The sequence below is a fragment of the Microcaecilia unicolor genome, chromosome 1 (genome assembly GCF_901765095.1).
Source record: "Microcaecilia unicolor chromosome 1, aMicUni1.1, whole genome shotgun sequence".
Lineage (NCBI taxonomy): Eukaryota > Metazoa > Chordata > Amphibia > Gymnophiona > Siphonopidae > Microcaecilia > Microcaecilia unicolor.
Genome location: NC_044031.1, coordinates 674,674,551 through 674,689,405, shown reverse-complemented (window position 1 = coordinate 674,689,405; position 14,855 = coordinate 674,674,551). Strand labels below are relative to the sequence as shown.

Genomic DNA, 14,855 nt, shown 5'->3' with positions numbered 1-14,855 from the left:
CTTCCTATTTGGACTGGTCAATATTTGGGCATTATTGTAAATACTACATTGTCATTTTGACGACATCTTAATTAATTTGTTTCTTCTTTTAATAAATATGTTCATTGTGACATTTAAATCCATTGTTGGACCCTGGGAGCTTTAGAACAATAATCCACCAGCTTGTTTTATTCTCTCTAGATCATTGTAATGCTGTCTAGTACAGGCTGCCCAATTATTCAATTAATCTGTTGCAATTAATATTAAGGGCCCTGTTTACTAAGCAGCGCTACGGGCACGTTAGCATTTATTGTGTGCTAAAAACACTAGTGCGGCTTAGTATACAGGGCCCTGAATGTAGCTGTAAGGGTAATTAGTGGCAATAGAAAATTTGATTTGATCAGTTTCATTTTCTTGGAACTCCACTTGCTTTTCATAGAATTGCAAACTCGCTTTAAAGCTGTGATGCTGGGATTTAAAATGATGAAGCTATCTTTGCCCCTTTTATTGGTAGATCCATTAGTTTTTTACTGCCCTACTCAAATTTTACGCTCCTGGGGCCAGGGTTTACTAGTTGCTACTTCCTTGCAGCAATCTTGAAAAATAAAGACCTGTAACAGAGCATTATCCTTGAACGTTCCTTGATTATGGAATGAATTGCCCAAAGCACTGTGCCTGGAAGCTAAGGTAGTCATTTCTAGGAAGACGGAAAAGGCTTTCCATTTCTGAGCAGCTTTTGCTATTTTGTGATATGTTTTTTTGTCAGGTTAGGATAGGATTTGTTGTTTTGCTTTCACTTTTGTTTGCTAGCATATATTGTTTTTCTGTATTTTAAATAAAGAAAAAAAGCATCAACAGCCTTCAAAGTCAGGACAGCTCCTTTAAACATGTTGTTTAAAAATCCATCTTCCATAAATGACCCGACATGGGCCGTGTTTTGGCAAACAGCGCCTGCGTCAGGGGTCGAATGTGTTATGATGTCTGATAAAAATCAATATGCAGTGACGGGACTTTCTCCCTTGCAAATATCTTCAAAGTGAAAAGTAAAAAGTGGTCCCTCTGTAATGCATGTCATAACACATCTGACCTCTGATACAGGTGCTGTGTGCCGAACCACGGCCTGTGCCGGGTCATTTATGGAAAATTGATGTTTAAATAACATGATTAAAGGAATTGTGTCGCAACTTTGAAGGCTCTTGGTGCTTTTTTCGTTATTTGGACTTTATTCTGTACTTTGGACCCTCTCTGTGCTGTTGCTTTCTATATTTTAACCATATTGTATCTGTTTGTTAACTTATTATTTCTTACGATTCCTTATATATTACCTGGGACTATAGCGATAGGCAATTTATAAAATTTTAAAACAAATGCATAAATAAAATCACAGTGGAAGAGTCATCTAATGGTTATAGTAGTAGGCTGAGGAACCAGAGAAGCCAGTTCAAATCTCACTGATGTTACTTGTGTTCCTGGGCAAGCCACTTAAGCTTAAGTACATAAGTAATGCCACACTGGGAAAAACCAAGGGTCCATCGAGCCCAGCATCCTGTCCACGATAGCGGCCAATCCAGGCCAAGGGCACCTGGCAAGCTTCCCAAACGTACAAACATTCTATACATGTTATTCCTGGAATTGTGGATTTTTACCAAGTCCATTTAGTAGTGGTTTATGGACCTGTCCTTTAGGAAACCATCTAACCCCTTTTTAAACTCTGCTAAGCTAACCGCCTTCACCAAGTTCTCCAGCAACGAATTCCAGAGTTTAATTATGCGTTTGGTGAAGAAACATTTTCTCTGATTTGTTTTAAATTTACTACACTGTAGTTTCATCGCATGCCCCCTAGTCCTAGTATTTTTGGAAAGCGTGAACAGACGCTTCACATCCACCTGTTCCACTCCATTCATTATTTTATATACCTCTATCATGTCTCCCCTCAGCCGTCTCTTCTCCAAGCTGAAAAGCCCTAGCCTCCTTAGTCTTTCTTCATAGGGAAGTCGTCCTATCATTTTAGTCCCGCTATCATTTTAGTCGCCCTTCGCTGCACCTTTTCCAATTCTACTATATCTTTCTTGAGATGCTTCTATTTACTGATGTACAAGTTTAGAAGTTCTTTTACTAAGGTGCACTAGCGTTTTTTGCTCATGCTAAAAATCAGCTGGCATTAAATGCCAAGACGTCCATTATATTCCTATGGGTGTCTCAGCATTTAGTGCCAGCTGATTTTTGCTGCAAGCTAAAAACACTAGCACAGCTTAGTAAATGACCCCCTTAGATTGTAAACCCTGTGAGGACATGAAAATACTTACCTGCATCTGACTGTAACTCATCTTGAACTACAACTAAATCAGAATCAGATAAAATCCCAAACCCTTCCCTCTCTTAAAAGCATCTGGAAATATGAGTTAAGGGTTATTGCTGGCCCCCAAGCTATAATCAGGGAGTAGCTTCAAACAGACTCTTTTCTCCTTTTGGATGTCCTGAATTTCAGGGTCTGCTTTGGTAGAATTCATACCACTGACATCAACAATTACCTGTGACACCAGATATTTACCAATAACTCCTTTCCCTGGCGCTTATGTGCATGATCCCCAAGGAATAACCAACGTATAAAAGGGTATAGAAAACACTTAGGGCCTCTTATCAAACTGCGCTAGCAGTCCCCGGTGTGGTAATGCCGACAAAGCTCATTCAGCTAGCATGGCTTGATAAAAGAGGCCCTTAACCCGTTTTTAAAAAGAAAGGTTTCGACAAGTTAACTGAATAGACACAAGCAAAAAATTACAGTCCAGGCACATACGCAAACCATTTAGAGGCTCAGTTTTACAAAGGTACTTATCGCTGGAAAGATGCTTCTGAGCCTGTCAAAAGCTCTTAATCATGTAAGAGAAGAAGCAGTGTCCCTGTCTGGCTAGAAAGATACCAACAATTAGCCTCAAATACAGATACAAAGTAAATGCATCAAACACACTGAAAATTGATTAAAAGCAATACATATTTAAAAAAGCCATTATGGACCCCTCAACCCCCACTTCCTCAATTTTCCTCCCCAATAAACAACACACCAAGGTACAGGAGAAAAAAAAAAACAACTAAAAAAACGTTTCTATTTTTATGGGGGGGGGGGGGGGTTCACATTATATCAGCAACAGAAGATTCACAGTCTTTTTCTCTTGCTAAAAAGCTTCTACTGCTAACAGAATCCAGCTACTACAGTATTATGTGATAGTCACCAGAAATGAATTTACTTTGCTGTTAAAAAATGAATATCTATATCCATCTATATATACATACACACATATACACATACAGACACATACATATATTTTTTTTCTGTGTGCGCTGCCAGGATCCTGCGAGACAAAGTTGTTGTTTACTTTGGGGGAGGGCGATCCAATTTAGTAGGGTTGTTTATTATGTGGGGGGATGAGGAATGTTCCAGTATTTGGACCTAGAATTTGCTGTGGCTAAGTGGAGTTGGGTAGGGGGGAGAAAATGTAAATTTATGATGGTGTAGTTATTATCTTACTGTCACTCCCAAGCCTCACACTATGCATTAAATGGTGGAGAAAAAAAGCCAAAGTAACACCACCCAGCCAGCCCGATACTTCGGACTATAAGACGTGAGCCCGATGTACCATCATCTGGCTTTAAAAAACTCCACTCAGTGCATCTAAAATGGATGTAGAATACCTCTCTCACCTTTATTGCTAGGGTGACAAGCGTGTATATGTCTAAACAGATCATAGAATATAATTTAAATCAGTTCTTTTCAGTTGAATTCATGCAATCTCTATCAATTCAATGGTTACTTATCTCAGCCAAGGTGATCCAGCCATAAACAACTTAGCTCATAGTCCAATCGCTTCAATGTTCTGCTGTCCTCAATATCACCAGTTGATCGACCCAAAAGGGAGTCCCCGTTTCGCTTCTACTGGGTCAGGGGTTTTTTTTGTATTACATCTGAGAAATTAATCCTGTCTCTCGTGTACTGCATCAAAAATCCAAGCAGGTAACTGTCAGAGAGACGCCAACGCCATTTTAAGGAGGATTACGCTCCTCCCATTCTCATTCAAGCCCGCCAATCAGCCTTCGCTAGCTCTGTCTTCACGCAATCAGTGGAACCAATATCATTCGGAGAAAAGTGTGTCTCATACCAGAAATCTTTAGAAGAACGCAGACCACTCGACCTGAACATTCAAACCATCTGGTTCGGTCGAGTGTGAGACTTGGGAGTGACAGCGGTAATAAGCAGTTTTCGAGTTACACAGTGGGTGTGAAACTGTGGTTGGAGTTTCATTTATTTCTTTAAACTTGAGTAGTTATTATCTTGTCATCACCCCATCTGTTTGTTTTTACTGGCTGTATATTGAGATTGCTGATTGTTAAGCCTGTTGTACCGTCAATAAAAATGTTGAAACATAAAAATCATTTTGCAGGCCTGCGGCTACAAAGAACTCACGGACCTACATGCTTCTGGCAAGGGATGGAAGTTACCATACAAATTCACCTTTGAGAAAAAAAACATATAAAACCCTTATTTATCAGCTTTTTCAGGCATTAGTACACTTTGGGGATTCAAGGGAAATTATAAATGTTACATTTGATGGTGTTCATAGATATTAAGGGTGGCCCATCCCAAAGCTGGAGATTTACCACTGCTATGTTGGAGATTCAAGAGGTTTTACTTGCGGGCCTCAGCCATGTCTAAAACTAGTTTTGGCAGATGTACACTCCAAAACATGACATATTCTAATCAATAAATAAAAAATAAAATTCATTTTTCTACTTTTACTTGTTGGTCATTTTATTTTCCTAACTGTGTTGGTCGCAGTCTCTGGTTTCTGCTTTCCTCTATCTTCTCTTAACGCTTGTCAGGATCTCCTAGTCCATTTGGTATTTCTTCTCTCCATGTCCATAATTCATGTTCCCTCAGCCTCCCTATCCATCCTGTCTAGCATCTTCTCTGTGTTCTTGCCCCTATCCTTCTGCCACACAGAGCATATCTCTCCTCTGTGTCCTTATTCTTGCCCTGTTTATCATCTCCTCTGTCCATTGCCATCCTACTGACAAACATTGTGTCCCTTATCCCCCTTCCCCATGTCCAGCATCCCTCCATCTCTCTTCTTTCCCTTCCTTCCTGGGGGCCAGCATCTTTCTTCCTTCCCTTCTGTCTCCCACTACCCAAGGACTAACATCTCTCTTCCTTTCCTCTTGTCCCCCAGTCCCCAAGGACCAACATATCTCTTCCCCTCCCTCCTGCTCCTCCCAGGTGTTCAGTAAGTGTCCCTTTTTCTTCTCTCCCTCCCTCCTTTTCTCACCATCCCCCTGTGAATCCAGCATCTCTCCCTCTTCTTCTTCTTCCTTTTCTCAAGTCCCAGCATCACTTCCTCTCCTTGTCCACCCACTCACCCTGCAGATTCAGCATCTCTCTCTCTCTTTCTCTGCCTCCTTCTCCCACAAGTCTCAACATCTCTTCCTTCCCATCCCTCCCTTATCCTACTGGCAGACATGAGATAAAATAGATCATGGAACACTACCTACCCCTCCCCCTCTCCCAAGCTAGTAATAAAACCAATTATGTATAACTACCGGTGACTGGAAATCAAGTTATATCATCATATCAGTTTATAATGCAAGAATTGTCAAGCATAACAGCTGCACTCAGTGCTCTCTTTAGTTTGTAAAAGCCCCAATGTACTGTGATTATGATAAATCCCCACCAGCGGCCCAATTCACTATGGCAGTGGTTCCAAAACCTGGTCCAGGAGGTACCCCAGCCAGTCAGGTTTTCAGGATACCCACAATTAACATTCATGAGAGAGATTTGCATGCAGTAGAGGCAGTGCATGCAAATCTCTCTCATGAATATTCATTGTGAGTATCCTGAAAACTTGACTGGCTGGGATGCCGCTAGGACCAGGTTTGGGAACTACTGCACTATGGTTTTCACAGGCACAGGGAGAAAAGCCTTAGTGAATCAAACTCTTATAGCCAGAATATACTGTAATTGTAGGACATCTGTGCTGTTGAATTATTGAAATGTAACTGCACTGGAGATAAAAGAACATCTCAAGTTGGTGAAATAAAGACTACTGAGGGAACAAGAATCTTTAAACAAGGTCTGATAATAAACAGCATAGATTTCCCCATAAAGAAATACCAACATGATTGACTCTCTGAGGAAATTACTAGAGATAAACGGATATAGTTTGTTATCAGCGCAGATGAGCAACTGTGAACAAAATTGAAAACCAATAGTTCTGGCAAAGGTGTAAACATTTTTTTGCCATAGAACAGTACCCCTGGTAGCAGGGCATGACAGGAGGTCAGCAAAGCTTTCTAAAAATGCTGTGTCAATTTCACTTCCAAGCACAGAAAGAAGTGGTTCCCAAACTTCAAGGCACCCTTACAGTGTCCGAGAAATTTTTTGCGGCACCCCCACCTCCGTCACACAGGTCTCTACCACCCCCTCGCTACACATCATGTCCAGTATTTCTCCCTCTCTCCCCCATGCACCATCTCTCCTTTCTCTCCAGCCCAATGTCCAACATTTCTCTGTCTCTGGTCCCTCTCCCCTCTCCATGCAGCATCACACCCTCCTCTCGACCCCCATATACAAGATTTCATCCCCCTCCTCCCCCTCCAACTCATGTCTAACTCTTATGCCCCTCATTTCTCCTGCAGCATCTCTCCTTCCCTCCACCACCCCATCCACAATTCTCCCTCTGTTTATCCCTGGCAGCGACAGCGATTCCCACATGGTGCCTGCTGCTACCCCAGAAGTCTCCCCTTGGTTTTGTGATTTTTTTTTTAACTTCCCATTCTTACAGGGTCAGGATTAATCGTGCTTACCTTTATCTTTGTGTACAAAATCTTTCACACCGACGGAGGGCCACTGTTTTCCTGCTACACATGATTGGGGCAAGCTACCAATCACAGCTCACTGGAGGCCATCCTGATTTGGGACCAAAGAGCCTCACTCCTTGCTTCCCAATCAGGATCGCCCTTTTAGGAGCCAGACATGCTCCATGACCAATCACAGCTGAGTTGTGATCGGTAGCTTGCCCCAGCCATGTAGATTTCCTAGAACACCATTCAACTTTGTTTAAACATGTCAACATTATTAAATGATGTCCCGGCACTTGCCTGTGAATCTCCCATCTGCCCCGCAGCACCCCTGTGAGTTCGCCGTGGCACAGTTTGGGAAACACTGCTTTAGGCAATAAAGTTAGGAAGAACTATTCCCTAGCACTGTCTTAATACAAGATCTCTTTTATCAGTGCTTTTCTCGCTGAACAGATCCCTGCCATTACTTATGCAGAAGGACCTACACATCACAGGACTGTCTGCACCTCTCTGTAAATCAGTCACCTTTTTTCTAACTCCTCTTACTCTCTTGCCTATCTATATGTTAACCATCTCTCTGACCTCATGTGCAACTTTATTTAAATTAGTCATCAACTCTTCTTACTCTCTTACCTATCAATATGTTCTATCTTAGCTTATACCCTACACTGTCAATTAAAATATTCTATTACATATTATGTTGACATTGTAAGTAGTATTCTATGCCACAGTTTGTATTGTTATTTGAATACTTTTACTCCTGTAATTGTCTATTGCTCGTTTGATTTTTTCTTACTGTACACCACCTTAAGTGAAATCCTTCATAAAGGCGGTGAATAAATCTTAATAAATAAATAAATACAGAAAGAACACCAGAACAAGCCCAGTCCAGCATCTCTCTCCATCGTTTTTGTCTTTAAAAACTCTGAATAGAAAGTGGGGTTTTTAAGTTGCCTTGCTGTTTTGTGGGAGGTGAGAAATGGGAGTCCTCTGCCAAATGTGTCTGTCTGAAGCTGGCATGACAGCTTTTGGTCCTTCTGTATCATAATTGTGGCATTAACCACAATTAATGTGCAGCCCTAGGTTTTTTTTTTTTTTTTAATCGTAGGTACTAGCAGAGACTTGAAAAATTTAGTTCATTTTCTTAGAATACCCAGAGTAGTCTCAAACAATTTACCTTCACTCCTGGATATTAACTAGCACTAAAACCTGCTCTGCCTGGATCGTTGCCTACAGCATATAGATATGTTGTAAGTTTCTCAGTTCTGCTGTTCTATAGCCTTAGGCAATACAACGGCACAAGATGAGTTATCATCATAACACATTGTAAAAACAGTACAAACGAAAAGCAGAAAACTATGCAGTTATGGAGCCTGGTGGTTTTAGAATCATTGAACTGAAAAGCTGGTGAACCCCCTTCCAGTTTCAAATATGACTTTTACTGTCTTGTAAGCTTGTAGTTAAGTGTTTAATTTCCTCATGAATCTTTCCAGATTTTTGGGTAGGTTTTTTTTTGATGGTCTCACACAATAAGTAATTTTTACAGTATGTTAAATTTAAGGTGCACTAACTGATGAATTCAAGTGCATTATTGATTAGTGCACTTAAGTGTGCACTGATGAATTCAATTTGTAATAACAAATGCACATCCCTAGCTTGTGGTGGTCACATAGAGCCAGATTCAGTACATGATGCTGAAAATTAGACGTTCTGCGCTCAGCGTTATTCCATAAAGGACACTCTGGGATGAGAGCTCTCTATAGAACCACCAGTTGCGCCAAGGACTTACACTAGCTGAAACCTGGTATAAATCCTGGCACAGAATTCTATAATACTGCACTTACCGCCCATGGCCATGCCTCTGTCCCCTTTGGGTTGCGCACTATGGGATTTGGGTGCCCTATGTTATTGAATAGCACACAGCAGTGGTGTACCTAGAATGCTTGCCCCCAGGGCAGGTTGACACTGCACCCCCCCCCCCCGAGGTATGTTACATCCCCACCCAGCATCACCCCCCCCCCCCGAGGCTTGTCACACCCCCACCTCCTAGGTGAATCACACACCCCCAAAGTGCATCACTCCAACCACCCTTCCTCCTAGGGAGAGAGTGCATGGAGCAGTCACGTGGCTGTCGGCTCTGCCGGTCCTCCTCTGTCCCGGAACAAGATGCAACATCAGAGGGGGCAGGGGACCAGAGCAGACAGCTGCACAACTGCTTTGTGCAACCCCTTGCTGTCTGCACCCAGGGCAGACTGCCCCCACTGCCCCTCCCTTGGTATGCTACTGGCATGCAGCCAAATGCATGCACATATCTTAACTAGTGCCAATTAACATCAATAACCGTTAACACCCTATTGACTGTTAATGGGTCTTACGCTATTAAATTGTGTACGCATCTCAGGATCGTGTCCTAACTTGGGTGTGCAAATGTGAGCAACCTTTACAGAATCTGGGGGTAGTGCTCAACATAACATTTCCCTCTGTCTGCCTTAATCTTTTAATCACGTAAACTGAAAAACTTTTTAATGCAGGGAGTTTCCAGTTTTTCATTTACTGTATAGAGGTAATGCGTCATTGTATTCCCAGGAAAAGCCACAATGTGTTCCCTTGAGCAAACAATTCACAGAGACAGGTACAAAGGAAGTGAGAAACCAATAATTACATCCATATTCTGAGCACTTAAAAAGCCCCAGTCCATAAAATATTAATGCCACTCGAGGAGAGCTTCAGCTGTATTAACTGGCTGTCAAAGCCACTCAGTTTCACATTACCACAGACTGCATATTATTTATTTAAAAACTCTGCATACCCTCTTCTTGGGAAGTTCCAGTCAAGATGGTGTACATAATCTTATAAAAACAGAATAGAAAACAGAAGTAAATATAGAAGACCAGAATGATCAAATCCCATTAAACAGAAGGGAACAGATACAGTCTTAATCCTTGGCTAAACATTAATAAAGATATATCCTTTCTTTTCTAAATCCCTCGGGTAGTTTATTCCGACAACCTAGCACCAGAACTGTGCAGGTGTTAACCTCCACCACCAATAACCCTTTCATCAGTTAAGGTTGTGGCAAATTTATTTGGTTCTAAGATCGCTTCTCTTCAAGCCTCCCTTCCTTCTCCCTCACCATTGAGCTCCAGTCTTCCCGTATCTACTTCCGCCTCAGATTCTGTTGTTCCATCTTCCAGCTTGTCTTCCTTTCAACTCCAGACTTTGTCTTCTTTCACCAGTGTAGTTGCACAGATGAAGCCCTCAAACTGTGTCCTTGACCTTCTCCCTGGCTAATAGCTCCCCACCTTGGTCTCCTTTCTGTTGCCCTTTCCACGATTAATCATTGTCTCTGCTCTAGAAAAATACCTGCTTTATGGAAGTCAGCAATAGCCTACCCCATACTGAAAAAGTCTTATTTTGATCCTTCAATTCCTGCACACTACCGTCCTATCACCAATCTTTGCTTCCTCTCTAAGGCCTTGGAGAAGATCATCTTTCTCCAACTTTGCCAACAAAACCTTAGCTCTCCATCAAACCTATGTAAGCCACACTGAGCCTGCAAATAGGTGGGGGAATGTGGGATACAAATGCAATAAATAAATAAATAAATAAATAAATAAATAACCCCGTCAATTTGGGTATAGACCATATTGTAGTACCAAAACTGTCCTTACCAGTGTCCTCAGCAAAATTAACTTTAATCTTGACAAAGGTTTATGTGCTCTAGCTATATCTCTTGATCTATCGGCTGCTTTCGACTTTACTAACCACACTATCCTATCTCATCTAGCCTCCCTTGGCATATGCGATACTGCTCTTAATTGGTTTTCTTTCTTTCTGTCCAATCGCTCTTTTCAGGTCATCACTCCCTCTTCTTCCTCGACCCGCCATGTCCGTCCTTGTGATGTTCCTCAAAGATCTGTTCTCTCTCCACTTCTCTTCAACCTCTTCCTCAGTCCATTAGCTTCACTAATTCAATAATTCGCAATCTCTTCATATATTTATGCTGATGACACTCTTCTATTATTCTATACCTGATGCCCTTCTTTCTCCCCTCTTCAGGCATGCTTGACTCTGTCCCTACTTGTTATCCTCTGATCGTCTTGTTCTTAATGAAGACAAAGCAGTTGCTTGTTGGATCTCTAGATGCCATTCCAGTCCCTCCCAGAATCTGACTCTAATGGACTCTTCTGTAACTCCAGTTGCTTCATTTAAATATCTAGGTGTGACTCGGAACTCTTTTAAGCCACGAGTCTCATCTCTCCTCAAATCTGGATTTTGTACCCTCTGCCTGCTTTGTACCATCAGCCTTTTCTTTTTTTTCTTAGTCATGATGCCTTCAACTTGTTACTCTTATCACTCTTCACTTCTAAGTTGGACTACTGTAATATCATTTATTTAGCTCTCCCCCAATTTCTCCTCTGCAAGTCCCAAACTCTCCAAAACACAGCCATCTGTCTCCTCTACCATAACAAGAAATCTGACCATGTCTCCCTCCCATCTGATGGAGCATCACTGGCTTACGATCACTTCTCGAGTCAAGTACAAACTTCTTCTACTGTCCTTTAAAACCCTTTACTTTGGCCTTTAAATCCCTTACTATCCCTTGCACCCCCCTCCACTCCACTCACTTAAGTCTCTTACCAACCATTACCTAGTCCTACCAAGCCCACAACAGGCCCAACAAGAATGCAGCAGTCTACATTTTACTTTGCCACTCCAGCCCTCAGGAACTCCCTCCCCTCTTGAAGTTTGAGCAGAATCACCCTCTCTCAATTTAAATCTACAATAAAAACTTGGCGATTCAAACAAATATTTCAGTTCTCACGTTAGCTATCCTTGAACGTCTTCCCCACCCGTTTTTTTTTTTGTTCCCACTCCGTCTTCTCTTTCCTTATCCCACCCTTCTCTCCCTCCTCCCTTCTTTTCTTGCCTTTGGCTATGTGATGGGAATGCTAAATTCTGTTCTGTTAGATTGATTTCAAGGAATGATTGGGAATATACTAGTGTAAATCTCTCAAGAACAGAGAGGCACTATCTTTTTTTTTATCATAACCTGTTGTCTGGCTATCATATTCTCATCAATCTGTAATTTCCTGATAAATTTATCAGTCAATCTGACATTTAGGGTAGTGTTTACTAAGATGGGCTAGTGTTTATAGCATATGCTACAAATTAGCGCACGTTAATGCTAGAGACACCCATTTATTCCTGAGTGTCTCTAGCGTTAGCACATGCTAAAAACACTAGTGTGTCTATAGCACAGCTTAGTAAACAGGGCCCTTATTCTGTTCCAATGTTCAAGGGAACTTATAACCATAGCTTGTACCACAGATCTAAACTGAACTGTCTGTAAGAACGGGCAAACTTTTTTTTCACAGAACAATCTTGGCATATACTTGACTCACAACCTAGATCTGTTTGTTGGCCTATCCTGTCTACTTCCAAGACAATTCTCAAAACTTTCAAGGAAGATAAATGAGGTAAATCTTTACCCCCTACCTCCACCTGTAAGATTAAATCTTGCCAATTTGTATCAGCAAAACATAATACAGAAGACTCTGACACATTCCAAACCAATCTACTCTGTAAAAACCAAGAGCCCACACTCTTAATGCCCAAGGAAATGGTTGATTGTTATGCCAGACCATCCTCATGTACAGGTGACAGAAACTGAATATCATCTGCATAAGCATAAAATGAAAATCCACATTTTCTCAGTGATTTTCCCAAAAATGACATACGAAGATAAAAATCTGAAGGTGAAATATCAACAAAAATGTATTCTGAAGATCTAGGCAGCTTGTTGAAGGATGACTTGGAATTAATTTGTTTTGGTTTTTGGTGTTCTGATTTCCTGATGTTGGTGAAGTAAAAATGCCTCCAGAGTCTCTTCCTATTTTCCCATAGACCCATCGGTTTACTCTTTCTGGCCCTATAACAGCAAAACTTTAACACATTATAGTAAACACACATTAATTACCAAAATTACCATGCGGTAACTGCAAAGTTCCACTTTAAATACTCAATATATCGGCATCTTCTCATACAGTAAGTGCAGTGAGAATTCACTTAAGAAGCATTAACTCCATTTCTAGAAAGTTTCTGGTGGTACCTGATAGGCTCACTAGTTTTATTTAATTTACTGAAGCATGAACTTTAGAAAACTGCTTATATCTCAAAGTTATAATATTGGCTGGCTTCCTTAAAGTATCAACTGGTCTACTACTACTACTTAACATTTCTAGAGCGCTACAAGGGTTACGCAGCGCTGTACAGTTTAACAAAGAAGGCCAGACCCTGCTCAAAAGAGCTTACAATCTAAAGGACGAAATGTCAAGTTGGGGCAGTCTAGATTTCCTGCGTAGAGGTATAGTGCTTAGGTGCCGAAGGCAACATTGACGAGGTGGGCTTTGAGCACCTTTTGTGTCTTGTTTCCATTGTATCTAAGAACATAAGAATATCCATACTGGGTCAGACTAATGGTCCATCTAGCCCAGTATCCTGCTTCCAACAGTGGCCAATATAGGTCACAAGTACCTGTCAGAAACCCAAATGAGAGCAACATTCCATGCTACCAATCCTGGGGTAAGCAGCGACTTCCCCATGTCCATCTCAATAACAGACTACGGACTTTTCCTCCAGGAACTTGTCCAAACTTTCTTAAACCCAGATACACTAACCGCTGTTACCACATCCTTCATCAACAAATTCCAGAGCTTAACTATTCTATGAGTAAAAAAAATACTATTTGTTTTAAAGTATTTCCATGTAATTTGAGTGTCCCCTGGTCTTTGTACTTTTTGAAAGAGTGAAAAGTCGATTCAGTTTTACCCGTTCTACACCTCAATCATATCTTCCCTCAGCCATCTCTTTTCCAAGCTATAGAGCCCTAACCTCTTTCACCTTTAATCATATGGGAGGAATTCCATCCCTTTTATCATTTTGGTAATTTTCATTGAGTCTTTTCTAATTCTGCTATATCTTTTTTGAGAAACAGCATCCAGAATTGAACACAGTACTCAAGGTGAGGTCGCACCATGTAGCGACACATAGGCATTATTATATTCTTGGTCTTATTTACCATCCTTTTCCTAATAATTCCTAGCATCCTGCTTGCTTTTTTGGCCACTGCACACTGGGCCTGTTTTATAGAGATACGCTATCCTGCTTATAATCGAAAGAGAAAAACGCCTATATTGCGACCCAAATTGGGAGATGGGTGTCTTTCTCCCGTGGGCACCCAAATCGGTATAATCGAAAGCCGATTTTGGGCGTTTCCAACTGCAATCCGTCACGGAAACGGGTAAAATTGACCGGGGCATGTCGGAGGCGTGGTGAAGGCGGAACTGGGGCGTGGTTATCGGTCGAGGAGAGATGGGCGTCTTTAACTGATAATCGAAAAAAAAAAGCATTTTTACCGCGATTTTGGGTCACTTTTTGTGGACCCTTTTTTTTCACGAACAAGTCCCAAAAAAGTGCCCCAACTAACCAGATGACCACTGGAGGGAATCGGGGATGACCTCCCTGGACTCCCCCAGTGGTCACTAACCCCCTCCCACCAAAAAAACCCCACTTTAAAAACTTTTTTTCTAGCCTCTATGCCAGCCTCAAATGCCGTACCCACCTCCATGACAGCAGAATGTGTTCTATCCTCAGACAGCCTTTCCCTGGTTCTGATGTGGCTCTCGGGTGAGTGTGACACCTTTTCTGTTAAGGGCACTGCAGAGTCACATCAGCAATGCATTGTGGTGGGTGTAGGGTATTGGGCTCCATGATTCCACTAGCTTGTGGCAAATGCTCACGATGTTGGTAGTTGGTAGGCTCTACTCCCATGGTGCTTTTCCCCCTGCTGACTGGGTCAGAGTGTGCCCTGTTCTGTTTCCGGTAGTCCATGAGGTAGTGGCCATTTCTGTAAACCAGTTTTAGATCCCTTTCACGTATTAGCCACGTTACAGAACTTAGTTCTTACCTTGAATGTGGCTGAAAGAGGGCATTGTACAGCATTCTGCCAGCTCGGACCTACTGCTAAT

The 14,855-nt window shown here is 41.7% G+C and overlaps 1 protein-coding gene across 3 annotated transcripts in view; it reads right to left on the bottom strand.

Annotated features, from left to right (window-relative positions):
* SHF (Src homology 2 domain containing F) overlaps positions 1-14,855 on the bottom strand; it is a 542,785-nt gene that overhangs the window by 230,852 nt on the left and 297,078 nt on the right. The window lies entirely within an intron of this gene.